The sequence below is a fragment of the Suricata suricatta genome, chromosome 4 (genome assembly GCF_006229205.1).
Source record: "Suricata suricatta isolate VVHF042 chromosome 4, meerkat_22Aug2017_6uvM2_HiC, whole genome shotgun sequence".
NCBI classification, from domain to species: Eukaryota; Metazoa; Chordata; class Mammalia; order Carnivora; family Herpestidae; genus Suricata; species Suricata suricatta.
In genome coordinates this window covers 128809406-128825629 of record NC_043703.1, presented here as the reverse complement: position 1 = coordinate 128825629, position 16224 = coordinate 128809406, and the positions used below count along the sequence as shown (strand labels likewise).

The window sequence follows — 16224 nt, the reverse complement described above, 5'->3', positions numbered from 1 at the left end:
GTCTTAACTCATGGCCTATTTAATTATAACCTGATTTTAAATTCCATGACAGTTAATGGGCAGGAGGAAAAGACCTAACATATAACATAGTCTTCTGGTATTATAATACATTATCTCATTTAATCCTCTCGTCAAACCTGCCAGGGAGGTATTCTTATCACATTTTACAGAACTGGAAGTCAAATTCCAGGGAGATTAACCAACCTATTTGTCCAAGATTTCGAGGTTACCAAATTGCTGAAATGAGATTCAGTTGCTTGGCTCAAGCAACAACGGGCTGTCTCGTTTTTTAGTGTGACGTCTTCCTGTTCTTTGCTCTTTTCAGTTTCTAAGTTTTTCTGCCTTGTCTCGTTAGTCTATTGAAAGACCTAGAGTGATATATTGAGGGATGCACCTCAGACACTATCTAGGTTAAACTCTTATAAAAGTGGAAACAGGTTCAGAGAGAGGAAGTGTCAAGGTCGCAAGGTCACATGGAGAGTTAGTGTGAGCGTGGGAGTGAAAATGAAAACTCCCTTATGTGATTTCTAGTTCAAAACACCAGACGACCTGGTGACACCGGCTCCTCAGTACGGAGGGGTAAGATGAAGACACCAGCTCCCATGCCTTCTCACCTCAAAGTGAAGAAAGGAGTTCAAAAGAATGAAACCCCATTCAGTGAGCACAGCCAGCTGTGGTTCTTGCTTTTCTGGAAGCTGACAGTGAAAATATTCCACAATAATCCCCTAAATAAGCAGATAAACAAACTGAGATAAGTTTAGTAAGGCCCGAACAAAGAAGCTAGTCTTAGACTCGGAATGGGTCGATCAATGGGGAGGGAGGAGGGAAAATTCCAGGCTGAGCAAAGGCTCTGGGGGTCAAATATATGGAAGTAGAACTTTGAGTTAGAACTCAGAGAGGCAGGGGCCGTGGAAGTGGCAAGATGAGGATGGGAAGGGAGGCAAGAGCTAGACAATCGGGGCCCTGTGTAGGGCTCACTTAGGTCTTTACCCATGCAACTTTGGGTAAACTTGGGGCGAGTGCTCTGGGAACTCAGAGAGCAGAGGCTGGCTGTGGCTGTAGACAGAGAAATTCAAGTTGGCAGAATCCTGTAGCGGGAAGGGACAGCTTCATGTTGAGCCGCCAAATCCCCATCTAGTTGTGATTCTCTCTCTTTGCCTTATTTATGTGCTTTTTGTTGTTGTTGTTTTTTCTAAATTCCCTTTCTCTCTTCTCTTGGAATAGTGTTCATAGGACTGTGCCCCCGCTTTGACTTCTCCATTGGCACTGTGTCCTTCTTTCTGTTTTTCACAGATGCACTTTAAAATCAGAGTTCATCAGAGCAGTTCCTGTTGACCCCGGTCAAGTCTGTGCCTGTCTCTCACTCTTTTCTTCGTGCTGGCTAATTGTGATTACCTAATCAGAAGTGCATTTAAAGAAATTCCCTTTTCTTTTGAGTCATTTTCCTCATGGAGTCATAGTTTTTTCTGGTCTGAACTTGTTTCACAATTAAAAGAAAAACTTGGATTACTTTTTTGGATTCTAAAACACAGTTATTAAGTATTGCTAGGGAAATATAAAATATATAAAAAGAAAATAAAACCCATAAACAATGAAATCACCAGAGGTATTCACTGTTATTATTTTGGTGTATTTTCTTTCATTCTTTTTTCAAGACATATATATAGACTTATTTTTATACAAATGGGATACTCTGAGCATTTCGATACTTGCTTTCCTGAAATCTGGGGAATGTGTATGAGGTAGACTCTACTTACCAAATATCCATTTGTGGGATTACTTGGCAAATATCTGTCTTCATTTCCTAGTCTCCCTTGCAGTTGGATTAGGGACACGTGAATTTTCTTTTTTTTTGGCCAAAGCGCTGTGAGCAGGAAGTGATATGTGATGTGTTATATTTCTAGGTTTATGCAATCAAGGGCCAGAGAGTGCTTCCGTCATCTCCAGCTTCCTTTGATGCAGCAATTTTGGAAGTCACGTATTCCAGATTGTGTAGCTACAAATGGATGAGGTGGGGTTGCAAAGGTAAGAGACTAGAACAACCTGCATTTGACTTTGCATGAATGAGAAACAATTCTTTAATTGAGTGAAGTCACTGAGATTTCTGAGCTTATTTGTTACTGTGGTATAACCTGACCTATTCTGATTACTCCTATATATAACTACCTTTCCCTTCTCTATTGCAAACTGCAATGTGACATGCACTTTATCTCAAAATTCCTCTTTCACATAATTGATTCCTTCTTGTACAGAATTGTGTCTACATTAGTATTCCTCTTGTAACATTCTCCATTCTCTGGGAGATGAATTTTCAGATAAGGTGAATCAAGAGCCTAATCAGATGCTTTCATTTTGGCCAAATTCTGATTCCAGATAGAAAGATATGTTAGCATGTGAAAATAAAATGGCCAGTGATAAACTGTTGAGTTAACATCCCAGATAGAAATCATATGACAGTTATATGAAACACCTAACATTTATGTGGCGCTTTATAGGTCTCTAGAGCATGTTTTGTAAACATCAATATAAGCATTCATTGTAATGTGAAGCTGACTTATTATGCATACCAATAATCAACAGCAGAGGGCTATGCATGGTTGTCTCCTCCCTCCTTTTGGTATGAATTCCTGGCTGTTGGGAGGATGGACCCCTGATTAGAGCAACTGTGGCACGGGGCAGGGAATGGCAGATGTGGCGCACAGGGTGGTTGGAAAAGCAAGAGACTTGGATCTGGCTTTGCCCCTAATCACCTGTGTGACCTACGACAGTATTACATGTCTCAAAGCTTTCCTTCTCTGTAAAGAGAAGAAGTTGGCCTGGATGACTACTGGGATTTTTCCAGCGGTGGCTGCTCGTTCCATACTTCATGACTACCCTGAGCATGACCAAGCGCTGCTTCATGCTGCCTCTGTGCTCCTGAAACGTTATGTTCGGTTACGTAAGGACCTTCCTGGATTCATTCCTTACTATTCTTTTGTAGAATCTTTCTCTGTCACAACTACAGTTGCATTACAAATGGGCAAATGCTTTTTCATTACTTCTATGGCCAATTTGATTTGTCACTTTGAGTATAAATAGAAACAAATTCCATTTCCAGTACAGAAATATGTAACAGTTGCTGATAAATTATAAGGAAATGGTAACTTTACTCCATTGATGATGACTTAGGCTTGATATAGATGAAGGATCATCTGGGACTTTGATTACCCTTAAGAAAAGGAAGTTTATGTTTCTGAGTCAAAAGGCTAGCCCAGTTTTGGAGTATTTTGATGAAAAAAATGAACATCTAAGGAAGAAATGTGATCCAACTTTCTTGTTTCTGCACCCTGTCCTCCACGGGGTCTCAGTGCAGTTCCCAGGGGGTCATGATATCCCCTTCAGGGTTACTCAAAGGCACTGCAGCTCCCCTGGAAGAGGAAGAGCAGACTGAGAGAGCCTGGACTCAGGAGCAGGCCCTGGGGGCACAGAAGAGAGCAGGAGTTCCCACAGAGCAGAGTTGCATGAAACGTTCCTGGGGCCGGGTTGGGAATCTGCTTCACAGGGAGGCATCGTAGCAGAAGCTCTGGGGAAGGAGGTGGCAAAGAACACCAATTGCCCTTAACAAGTTTTCAGCTTGTGGGGAAGACCTGTGCAGATGACTGCAGGGCAAGCAGAATAAAAGAAGTTCTGTAATAGAGGCAGAGCAGACCGGTGGGAAGTGAATGGCTGAAGCTCACACAGAAAATTAGGGAAGAATTCGTGGAGGATACAATTTAGCTGTGACTTGAAGAGGGAGGTTCGAAGAGATAGTGGAGAATGGATACTCCAGGCTGAGGAAGTAGGATGAGTAAAGGCAGAAGGCATAGCATTTCATGTCAGTGTCTCCTACCGCGTGGCCTTGGGCAAGTTACTTCGCTTTTAGGGCTTTGGTTGCCTCATCTCTAAAACTGGACTAATAATGATTCTTACTTCATAGGGTTTTGGAAGGATTAAATGAGGCTGTGTTTGTGAGAGTGTTTAGTATAGTGTTAGTTTCCTTTCTCCTCACATGTCCAACATTCTCCTGATTCTATACCTTTGCTTAGACTCTGTCCCCTTTGGAATTTATCCCCCCTCCCCTATTTTTGGAATTTAGACCTTTCTTTACTCTGCTAGTCCAGGCCGCTCCTTGGCATAGAACGAAAAACATAGATTTGCTGCAAGGAATTTCAAATGTGGCTAGCCCCAAATTAGGTTATAGTTAAAGGACTTCTAAGTAGAATGAAAGCTTGTCTGTAGTGGTTATATTAGACTGGAATGATTATTAAGGATTATCAGTTCACGCACTCATTCATAGAGGATGGTGTTCCTCGATCCAGAAACATTCTTGGAGCCGAGAACTGACTGGTGATTGAGACAAACCTGGTTCTGAACCTCACAGAACATCTCTGCTAGTGGAGAAGCACATATGATCTTAGTTGTGGCAATTTTCAAGTAACGGGTAGCGTGGGATGCTGTAGAGACATATGCAGGTTTGGGGGCAGGGAGGAGAACCTAATCTAGTCTGAAAGGCCACAGAACGTCTCTCTGAGAAAGCAGCATCATGGATGGGAAGGGTTAGATTTAGCCAGATGAAGGTGCAGGTAGATGTAGGGAAAGAGAGTTGTGTCTCAGACAATGGGAGCTGCATGTGCATAGGCCCCGCAAGCTAGGACATTGGCGGTGTTAGAGAAGCTGAGAAGGGCCAGTGCTGGCAGAAGCCCAAAGACTGAGGGGCAAAGTGGCAGGAGATACTGCTCAAGAGGTAGGCATAGCCAGGTCATAGGCGACCTGGTAAACAGGTTAAGGACATGGATTTATCCTGAAGGCAGTTTTGAAGTGTTTTAAGCAGGGGAGTGGCAAAATTAGTTTTGTGTCTGGAGGGGCACCTGAGTGACTCAGTCAGTTAAGCATCTGACTCTTGGTTTCAGCTCCTGTCACGATCTTGTGGTTCGTGGGTTTGAGCTCCACATCAGGCTATGCACTGACAGTGTGGAGCCTGCTTGAGGTTCTCTTTCTCTCTCCCCCTCTCTCTTTTCCTCCCCATTCGTGCCCTCTCTCTCAAAATAAATAAGTAAATAAACTTAAGAAAATAAAAAATACAAGATCTGTCTGGATTCTAAAGAAGAGAGACCAAATGTGGGGAGAAGGCTATTGAACTGTCTGGGTGAGAAATGAAGATGGCTTTGGGCTTGTGGCAGTGGAAATGGAGGGCAGTGGATACATTTGAATTATTAGAAGTGTGGAATCATCACGACTTGGTGATTGGTTAGAGGTAGGGCATGAAGAAGATAGATGGCTCAAAGAAAAGTGCACCCCCTTGGGTGGATGTTTAGGTTATATATTCTGGAAGCAGCAGTGAAGAATACTGAAACACAATTTTCTGAGAGAAATGCTGGCAGAAATGGAGGAAATGGTGTGGATTGTGAGGATCCCATGAGGCAAGTCCCATGGGACTCGCATGCGTGAATTTGGAGCTTAGAAGAGGCATGGACGTCTTGGGAGTGGGTGAGAGGCCCAGGGTTGGGTGTGGAGGCGAGTGGCAGTCAGGGTGACCAGGAAGAAGGCGGCAGGCATGGCGGGAGGAAACATGGAATGTGGGGTCCTGGGAGTCGAGAGAGCTGACTGCGCTGGCCCATCCGCGTGGAGATGCAGTTGGTGTGCCGCGCCCTTCCCGGTGTAGCCAGGATCGTGGCTGGCTCGCTCGTGGCACGCCTCGTTGCTCCTTCCAGTTTCTGACCTTGTTTCAGTACTTCCTTTTCAGTCACCCAGTGTCCGGTTGTGCCTCCAGATCCTTCTTGACTTGGAGGAACGTGGTCTGATAAATCTTTGATGCAAAATTTCCAGGACTTAATATGGCACAACTTGCAGATGTTTATGTCTTTTAAAAGATGAGTTTGAAGGGCGCCTGGGTGGCTCAGTCGGTTAAGCGTCCGGCTTTGGCTCAGGTCATGATCTCACGGTTAGTGAGTTCAAGCCCCGCGTGGGGCTCTGTGCTGACAGCTAGCTCAGAGCCTGGAACCTGCTTCAGATTCTGTCTCCCTCTCTCTCTGACTCTCCCCTGCTTGCACTGTCTCTCTCTGTCTCTCAAAAATAAATTAAAAACATAAAAAAAAAGATGAGCTTGGGAAAAAGCATTGCTTTACTTTGGGCCTAGGAATTTTGCTTTTGTAAGTGCTGCTAACCCCTGAGAAAAGCAAATACATGGGCATTAAGGTACAACAAGATTTAAAATTTTTAAAATTAAAATTTTTTATGTTCTTTGTTTATTTATTTTAAATTTTTAAAAATCTTTTGTTTATTTTTGAGAGAGAGAGAGAGACAACGCGAGCAGGGGAGGGTCAGAGAGAGAGCGAGACACAAAATCCGAAGACAGGCTCCAGGCTCTGAGCTAGCTGTCAGCACAGAGCCTGACATGGGGCTCGAACCCACGAACCATGAGATCATGACCCGAGCCGAAGCCGATTGCTTAACTGACTGAGCCACCCAGGCGCCCCTAAAATTTTTAAAATTAAGATTGGGCAGTATAACACTTTGTTTAATACTTAAATACATATCCTTAAATCCAATTCAGACTAGAGGTAGAAGAGGAAACAAACATTTAGTGTAATGTTTAAGAGACAGAGCTCTATGTCGGAATAAGAAAAGACTGGAGAGGTAGGTGGGGTGGGATCAAATTGCAGTGGGCCTTGCCTAGTGTGATGTCTGGACTTTCATTTATGAACAACAAGGAACATCTCAGTGTTTTGAGCAGAGCAGTGATATGGTGTGGAAGATTCTCATGGTGGTGAGTTTAATGGATCAGTCCAGGAAGTGAGTGAATCTGGGAGATTGGTTTACTCCTCCTGGTGACAGGCTCTCCTTAGAGAGCTGAGGGAAGCAGACATGGGGTGCCACAGAGGGAATGGACCTGAGGGGCCGTACAGGAAAGGAAGAACTGACGTGATGCGTCCTGGATGTGCAGGAGAACAGAAGGAGGACACTAGGATGACATCGAGACAACAGAAATAAATCTCGAGGAGGAAATGGTTTGGGGAGGAAAATGATGATTTAGTCTCTAGATAGTTTGAGTCACCTTATAGGATAGACTTAACTGAATAGATAAGCATTTCCCAGATTTCCCCATATTAGCTAGTTCTGCTTTGTCTTCGGGCCCTGGAAATTTCTGTAGAACCAAACTAGTGGCCTTGCAGAGTTTGGAAAGAAGGAATTCGTAGAAACAAAATAATAAAAGGGGAAGTGACATATTTGTTGTCTCATAGGTTTGAGGGAGGAAACAGGATTTCCTCAAATGTAGCCTGAGGGGCAGTAGATTACATTTTGAACCCAAACTCAGCTATGTAAAATCAGAAACTGTGGATTGATTAGTAAGTAGTGTTTGGGAACCAGTAAGCTATTTGGAAAAATAAAAAATTAAAAGATTACATTCTCTTCTTCATACCAAATTAAATTCCAAATAAATAAAAGGCTTAAACATTAAAAAAAAAAGAGAAATAAAATTGACAAGAAAATAAAGGCAAATTTATCTAATCCTGGAGATAAATTTCTTTAGGATGAATTTCTAAAAGTGGAATTGTGGATCCAAAGTTTATGGTACTCTGTTGCCAACTCGCCCTCCAGGAAGGTTGTGTCTTTTGACACTGCTACCAGCACTGTGTGAAAATGCCCGCTTCCCCACACTGCCACCAGTGCTGGCTATTTCCGCTTTAAAAAACGTTTCATTAATTTCCCATTAATGATTTTTAACCTTTTTTATTGAAGGAGTTCAACTTTTATTGTTAGTTTTTAAGAGCTCTTCCTAAAATAATCATGTAAACCAAGCGACACAAATGAAGTAAATATTTTTTTTTTCCATTTTGGTCTGCATTTCAGTTACTGAGCAGCATGTGCATTATGATTCCATTTTATAAAAACAAATCTATATCCACCAGTTCTATATCCACCGGTATGTCAACCACAGAAATATTTTGGTAGTGGGGTCACAGATGTTGGAATTTTCTTACATACATATAGCTACCATATGGTCTAGCCCTTCCATTGCTGGGTTTTTTATTTACCCACAAGGAATAAAAGCACGTGTTTATACAAATATTCCTATAGGAATATTCATAGCAACTTTATGTGTCATTACTAAAAATGGAAACAACTCAATGTCATCAGCAAGTGAATGAACAAACAGACTATGGTACATTCATACTGTGGAATACTCTTCAGCAGTAAAAAGGAATGGACTAATGATACATACAACAATATGGATGAAATTCACAATAATTATGCTGAAAGAAGCCAGGCATGAAGGAGTACATACTGTATGATTTCATTTCAATGAAATTCTAGAAAATACCAACTCATCTATGGGACAGAAAGCATTGGTAGTTGTCTGATGTCAGGGTAGAGGGCTGAAGAGGGAAGGTTGTACAAGGGTGTGAGAGGAAACTTTGGGAGGTAATGGTATGTTCATTCACGGGTATGTGGTTCTTTCACAATGATCAAACCATAGACTTTCAATTTGTGCAGTTTTTGTTAAAAGATTATTCATAGAAAAATAACAAGACTCTCCGAGCCTCACAACTGTGTGGGTGTGAAGGAATTGTAGTAAGAGTTCACGCCAGCTTCCCTGGCCCCTGTTCTGCCCTGACCTTAGAGCCCTGTCTTGCAGATCTCACCTGGCTTCTCTTCGAGTCCTCTAAGGCTGGCTCACATATGGATCAGTCTGGCAGCTGGTGCTCACATGGTGCCGCCCCTGCGGCTGCTGAGAACTACCTGTGATGCTTTGAGAGGGCACAGCACTGGCTTTGCTACTGGGACCAACAGAGAGGGCCGATGCCCTCACCAGAGGCCTGTTTCCTAGTGGGGCTGTGTGTGAGGTGCCGGCACCAAGGTTATTCTGCATTTGTGCTGAGGAGGGGAGAACACATCCCTACTGCCTTCCTCTGTGTCCTGGGTACTTATACATCCATGGCTCATGGAGTCTCTGGTGAAATAACTCCTACAAGCCCTTTTCTCCATGATTTCCTGTGCCTGAGCAAACACATTTACTAAAATTTATTTATTTATTTATTTGAGAGGGCACAAGTGAGCAAGGGGCAGAGAGAGGGAGAGAGAGCATGGATCCCATGAGGGTCGGAGAGGGAGAGGGAGAGAGAAGTGAGGCTCACCCAAAGTGGGGCTTGAGCTCACCTGATGGGGGGCTCGATCTAACAAACTGTGAGATCATGACTTGAGCTAAAGTCTGATGCTTAACTGACTGAGCCACACAGGTGTCCCTAAAATTTATTTTTTTTTTAAGTTTCTTTCTTTATTTTGAGAGAGAGAGAGAGCAGCGAAGGGGCAAAGTGGGAGACAGAGAATCCCAAGCAGGCTCTGTTAGCACAGAAGAGCTCCATGCAGCATTTGGTGACCGTCAGATCATGACCTGAACCAAAATCAAGAGTCGGTTGCTTAACCGACCGAGCCACCCAGGCGCTCTAACATGGCATCTACTAAAGAAGGATGCCACACTGTTTTCTCATGGTCAGTTCCTCTGCAGGTTCTCCCACTCCTGCATACAGATCAGCGCATGCCAGTGAATGACTTCCTGCCGCTTGCCCCATGCACTCATCTCACCTGCTTGGACAAATTATATCCAAGCACCAGTACTACTTAGACCTCAGAGGCTACTCCCACCTCTTGAGGGGGCTTGGTCTCTTTGGCAAGACCCAGATATGGAAGACTTTCTCCATTTCCCACGGCCTCTTCCTAGATTCCAGGTCAGCGGAGGAAGGGCAGAAGATGGACGAGAAGGAGGAAAGACTGAAGGAAGAGATATTTTTCCCTCCCCAGAGCCATAGGTCAGGCTGAGCAGGAAAAGGCAAGAAACTTTGAATTAAGTGTGAAACTGTGTTTTCTTCCTTTTGTCCTCTCCTCATCCCTTCTTTCTTTCTTTCTTTTTTTTTTAATGTTTATTTATTTTTGAGAGACAGAGCGACAAAGCACGATCAGGGGAAGGGCAGAGAGAGAAGGAGACCCAGAATCTGAAGCAGGCTCCAGGCTCTGAGCTAGCTGTCAGCACAGAGCCCAACGCAGGGTTTGAACTCACAGACAGCGAGATCATGACCTGAGCCGAAGCCGGCTGCTTAACCCACTGAGCCGCCCAGGCACCCCTCTCCTCATCCATTCTTACCATGAAAATTTTCAAACACACAGATAAGTCTAAAGAATAGCAGAATGAACATCTGCATACTCATCTTCATAAACCAATGTCCTCAAAGTTTTCTCACATTTGCTTCATATATGTGTGCACGGCAGGCTAATGTTTGGCTGGATAAAGAATTCTAGGCTGGGGGGCACCTGGGTGGCTCATTTGGTTCAGTGCCTAACTTCCGCTCAGGTCATGACCTCATGGTCTATAAGTTCGAGCCCTGCATCTGGCTATGTGCTGACAGCTCAGAGCCTGGAGCCTACTTTGGATTCTGCAACTTCCTCTTTCTCTCTGCTCCCCTTCCCTCCTCACGCTCTGTCTCTCTCTTTCTCAAAAATAAATAAGCATTAAAAAAAAAAAAAGAATTCTAGGCTTAAGGTAGTTTTCCCTTATGATTTTAAGGGTATTGCTTCGTGTTCTTCTAGCCTCCAATCCTGTTCCTGAGAAGTCTGATGCCATGCAAATACCCAGTCATTTCCATGTGACTGTTTTCTATCTGGAACAGTTTATCTCCAGTGTTCTGAAGTCTCCTGGCGTGGGTCTTTTTCATTCATTATTCATTGTATTTCATTACAATCTGGATACTCTTCTTTTTCAAGTTCTGAAAATTTTATTAATTATTTGATTAAGTGCCTTTTCTCTCAGGCTTTTTTCCATCTTTTCCTTTTCTCTGGAATCTCTGTTTTCACATTTTGACTCTCCTGGACCTCTCCTCTTATGTTCTTATGCTTTTGCTTTACTTTCTGTGAGTCTTGCTTAATATTATCTCCAACTCTTTTATTAAGTTTTTATTTCTCTTATCATATTTTCTTGTTCTTTGAATATTCTCCCTCCTCCCTCTCCCATAGTATTTTGCTCTTATTTCTTGGGCCTATTATCTTATTTTTTTTAGTATTCTTTTTAAAATTTATTTATTATTTTTTAAAATTTAACTCCAGGTTAACATAGTATAATAATGATTTCAGGAAGAATTTAGTGATTCATCATATAACACCCTGTGCTCATCCCAAATGTGTCTTCCTTAATGCCCATTGCCCATTTAGCCGATCCCTTCCCCAACACCCTTCCAGCAACCCTCAGTTTGTTCTCTGTATTTAAAAGTCTCTGATAGTTTATCTCTCTCTCTCTCTCTCTCTCTCTCTGTCTTTTTTATTATTTAGGTTTCCTTTCCCTTCTGTTTATTTGTTTTGTAATTTAAATTCCACATATGTGTGAAATCATATGATATCTTTCTCTGACTGACTTATTTTGCTTAGCATAATACCCTCTACTTCCATCCACGTTGTTGTAAATGGCAAGATTTCATTCTTTTTGATCACCAAGTAATATTACATTGTATGTTTATGTAGCACATCTTCTTAACCATTCATCAATTGATGAACATTTGGGCTCTTTCCATACTTTGGCTATTGTCAGTAGTGCTACTATAAACACTGGGGTGCACGTGCCCCTTTGAATCAGCATATTTGTACCCTTTGGATAAATACCTAGTAGTACAATTGCTGGTCATATAGTAGTGCTAATTTTTTATTTTTTGAGGAACCTTTGTACTGTTTTCCAGAGTGGCTGCACCAGTTTGCATTCCCACCAACAGTGCAGAAGGGTTCCTCTTTCTCTGCATCCTCATCAACATCTATTATTGCCTGAGTTGTTAATTTTAGCTATTCTGAGAGGTGTATCTCATTGTGGTTTTGGTATGTATTTCCCTGATGATGAGTGATGTTGAGCATCTTTTCATGTGTCTGTTAGCCATCTGGATGTCTTCTTTGGAAAGGTGTCTCTTCATGTCTTTTCCCCATTTCTTCACTGGATTGTTTATTTTTTGGTTGTTGAGTCTGATAGATTATTTATAGATTTTGGATATCTGTTATGTTATTTGCAAGTATCTTCTCTCATTCTGTCAGTTGCCTTTTAGTTTTGCTGATTGTTTCCTTCACTGTGCAGAAGCTTTTTATCTTGATGAGGTCCCAATAGTTCATTTTTGCTTTAGTTTCCCTTGCCTCTGGAGACATGTCCAGTAAGAAGTTGCTGTGGGGGAGGTCAAAGAGGTTTTTGCCTAGGGTTTTGATGGCTTCCTGTCTTATGTTTAGGTCTTTCATCCATTTTGAGTTTATTTTTGTGTATGGTGTAAGAAAGTGGTCCTGGTTCATTCTTCTGCGTGTAGCTGTCCAGTTTTCTTAGCACCATTTGCTGAAGAGACTGTCTTTATTTCATTGAATATTCTTTCCTGCTTTGTCAAAGATTAGTTGGCCATATGTTTGTGGGTCCATTTTTGGGTTCTCTGTTCTGTTCCAAAGGTCTGTGTTTCTGTTTTTGTGCCAGTACCGTACTGTCTTGATGATTACAGCTTTGTAATAGAGCTTGAAGTCTGGGATTGTGGTGCTTCCAACTTTGGTTTTCTTTTTTAGGATTGCTTTGGCTACTCAGGGTCTTTTCTGGTTCCAAATTTTAGAAGTGTTTGTTCTAGCTCTGTGAAGAATGCTGGTGTTATTTTGACAGAATTTGCATTGAATGTGTAGACTGCTTTGGGTAGTATAGACAATTAATGATATTTGTTTTTCTAATCCATGCGCATTGAATATTTTTCCATTTTTTCGTGTCTTCTTCAATTTCCTTCATAAGATTTCTATAGTTTTCTGTGTATAGATTTTTCACCTCTTTGGTTAGGTTTATTCTTAGGTATTTTGTGGTTTTTGGTGTAATTGTAAATGGGATCAATTCCTTGATTTATCTTTCTGTTGCTTCATTATTGGTGTATAGAAATGCAACCGATGGGCCTATTATATTATTACTCTGAGGATATTCATAATAGGCTTTTTAGGTTTCCTTCTCTTTGCATAGTCCCTTTTTTCCTTCTGCTTTAAAAAACATCCAATATAATTAACATACTATATTATGTTAGTTTCAGGTGTACAATATAGCGATTCAACAATTCTGCATATTATTCGGTGCTCATCACAATAAGTGTACTCTGAATATCCTTCACCTATTTCACCCATCTCCCCACCAACTTCCCTTCTGATACCCATCAGTTTGTTCTCTGTAGTTAAGAATCTGTTTTTTGGTTTGTCTTTTTTTGTTGTTCATTTGTTCTGTTTCTTAAATTCTATATACAGGTGAAATCATATGCTATTTGCTTTTCTCTCACTGACATTTCACTTACCTTTATACCCTCTATATCCATCCATGTTGTTACAAATAACAAGATCACATTCTTTTTTATGGCTGAATAATAATCGTTGTGTATGTGTGTGTGTGTGTGTGTGTGTATGTGTATCTTTATACTTCACATCTTCTTTGTCGATAGACACTTGGTTTGCTTCCATAATTTGGCTATTGTAAAAAATACTGCAGTAAACATAGGAGTGCATATATATTTTCGAATTAGTATTTTCATATTCTTTGAGTAAATACCAGGAGTGGAATTACTGTATCATATGGTAATTCTATTTTTAATTTTTTGAGGAACCGCCATGGTGTTTTCCATAGTGGCTCCACCAGTTTGCATTCTCACCAACAGTGCACAAAGGTTCCTTTTTTTCCACATCCTCACTAACACTTGTTTTTTTTGTGTTTTTGATTTTAGACATTCTGACTAGGGTGAGGTGATACCTCACTGTGGTTTTGCTTTGCATTTCCCTGATGATGGGTGATGTTGAGCGTCTTTTCATGTGTCTCTTGGCCATTTGTGTGTCTTCTTTGGAGAAATGTCTGTTCATGTTTTCTGCCCATTTTTAATTGGATTATTTGTTTTTTGGTGTTGGGTTGAGAAGTTCTTTATAAACTTTGGATAGTAACCCCTTATCACATAAGTCATTTGCAAATATCTTCTCCTCTTCCCTAGGCTGTATTTTTGTTTTGTTGATTGTTTCCTTTGCTGTGCCTTTTATTTTAATGTAGTCCCAATAGTTTATATTTGCTTTTATTTCCCTTGCCTCAGGAGACATATCTAAAATCATGTTGCTATGGCTGATATCAGAAATTGCTGCTTATGTTCTCTTCTATGATTTTTATGATTTTGTGACTTCCTCTTAGGTCTTTAATTCATTTTGAATTTATTTTTTTGTATGGTATAAGAAAGTGGCCTAGTTTTAAGCCTCGAATTTTGTTCTTTTTTATGATTGCTTTGGTTATTTGGGGTTTTTTTGTGATTCCATATAAATTTTAGGATTGTTTATTCTAGTTCTGTGAAAAATGATATTGGTATTTTGATAGAGACTCTATTAAATCTGTAGATTGCTTTGGTTAATATGGACATTTTAACAATATTTGTTCTCTCAGTCCATGAATGTGGAATATCTTTTCATTTGTTTGTGTCGTCTTTAATTTCTTTCATCGGTGTTTTATAGTTTTCAGAGTTTGGTTGGTTTATCCATTTTGTTCGAAATTTTCTGCATATGTTTAGTAGCTTTTCTGCTTATACTCAAGGGTAGGCAATCTGAAAGCCAATTGGAAGCTCTTAGTATATGGGTGAGGCCTGTTGGCTGTATGTGCTGTCATTTCAGTGACTTGCCAGGGCCACTGTATTGGAGAAGCCCTAATACTTGTATTGACTTTATTCCCTAGGGAAGCCTCTTTTAGTCTCCTGCCTAAAGGATAAATGCCTGGCAATGATCCTTCTGTAAGTGGTGTGGGGAAGAAGGTCTGGGATTAATCATCCTGTTTTTAACATTTTTTCCCACCTTCAAATGTGCCAGGTATCTCCCTTTTCCCTTTATTATACATTTTCTACAGAGTAAACTTGCTGTCTTCTACTCATATGGGAAAGATGATCTGTGGATATAACTGTTAGTTTTTCCCCCTGGTTAATGTCATTTTTGTTATTACCAGATGTTAAATTATTATCATGTTCTTCAAAAATACTGAAACAGCAACAAATGAGAATTTCCTCATAGTTCTGCCAGGACTTTTAAAATACAGTGTTATTTATTGAAGTAAAACTGACATATACTAAGCTGCACATATTTAAACTGTGCAAGGGGGGGTATTTGACATACCCTCCCCCCTTGAAACAATCACTACAGTCAAGATAGTGAACACATTTATTATCTGTTTCCTCAGGACTCTTTGCAATTCCTTCTTCTTCCATTCTTCATTCCCAAGCAAAGACTGACCTATTTTCTGTCACTATAGATAGTTTACATTTTCTAGACTTTTGTATAAATAGAATCATATAGTATATATTTACAAATATACTTTTTCTTTGGTTTGTAACCATTAAAATTTTTTTAAAGTTTATTTATTAATTTATTTATTTATTTATTTAGAGAAAGTGAGAGTGAGTGTGTGCAAGTGGGCGAGGGGCAGAGAGAGAGAGAGAAACCCAAGCAGACTCTGTACTGTCAGCACAGAGCCAGATGTGGGGCTCAAACCCACAAATCATGAGATCATGATCTGAGCTGAAATCAAGAGTCAGATGCTTAACTGAGCCACCCAAGCACCATTTTTTTTTTTTGCAGGTTGACAGATTTTTTTTGTTTTTTTTTTCTTTCTTTATTTTTAAAAAATAGTTTATTGTCAAATTGGTTCCCATACAACACCCAGTGCTCTTCCCCATAAGTGCCCTCCTCCATCACCACCACCTCTTTTCCCTCCTCACCCTTCCCCTTCACCCCTTAGTTCATTTTCAGTATTCAGTAATCTCTCAAGTTTTGCATCCCTGTCTCTCTCCAACTCTCTTTCCCTCTTCCCCTCCCCCTGGTCCTCCATTAGGTTTCTCCTGCTCTCCTGTTAGACCTATGAGTGCAAATATATGGTTTCTGTCCTTCTCTGCCTGACTTATTTCGCTTAGCATGACACCCTCAAGGTCCATCCATTTTCCTACAAATGGCCAAATGTCATTCTTTCTCATTGCTATGTAGTACTCCATTGTGTATATATACCACATCTTCTTGATCCACTCATCAGGTGATGGACATTTAGGCTCTTTCCATGATTTGGCTATTGTTGACATTGCTGCTGTGAACATTGGGATAAATGTGCCCCTTTGCATCAGCACTTCTGTATCCCTTGGGTAAATCCCTAGCAGTGCTATTGCTGGGTCATAA

At 40.9% G+C, this 16224-nt stretch overlaps 1 long non-coding RNA gene across 1 annotated transcript in view; it reads left to right on the top strand.

The window, feature by feature from the left end:
* LOC115290084 overlaps nucleotides 1-16224 on the top strand; it is a 63539-nt gene that overhangs the window by 1502 nt on the left and 45813 nt on the right. The window contains exon 2 of the long non-coding RNA XR_003907945.1: nucleotides 1905-2025. This is a non-coding gene — a long non-coding RNA (uncharacterized LOC115290084). The remainder of the gene's footprint in view (nucleotides 1-1904; nucleotides 2026-16224) is intronic.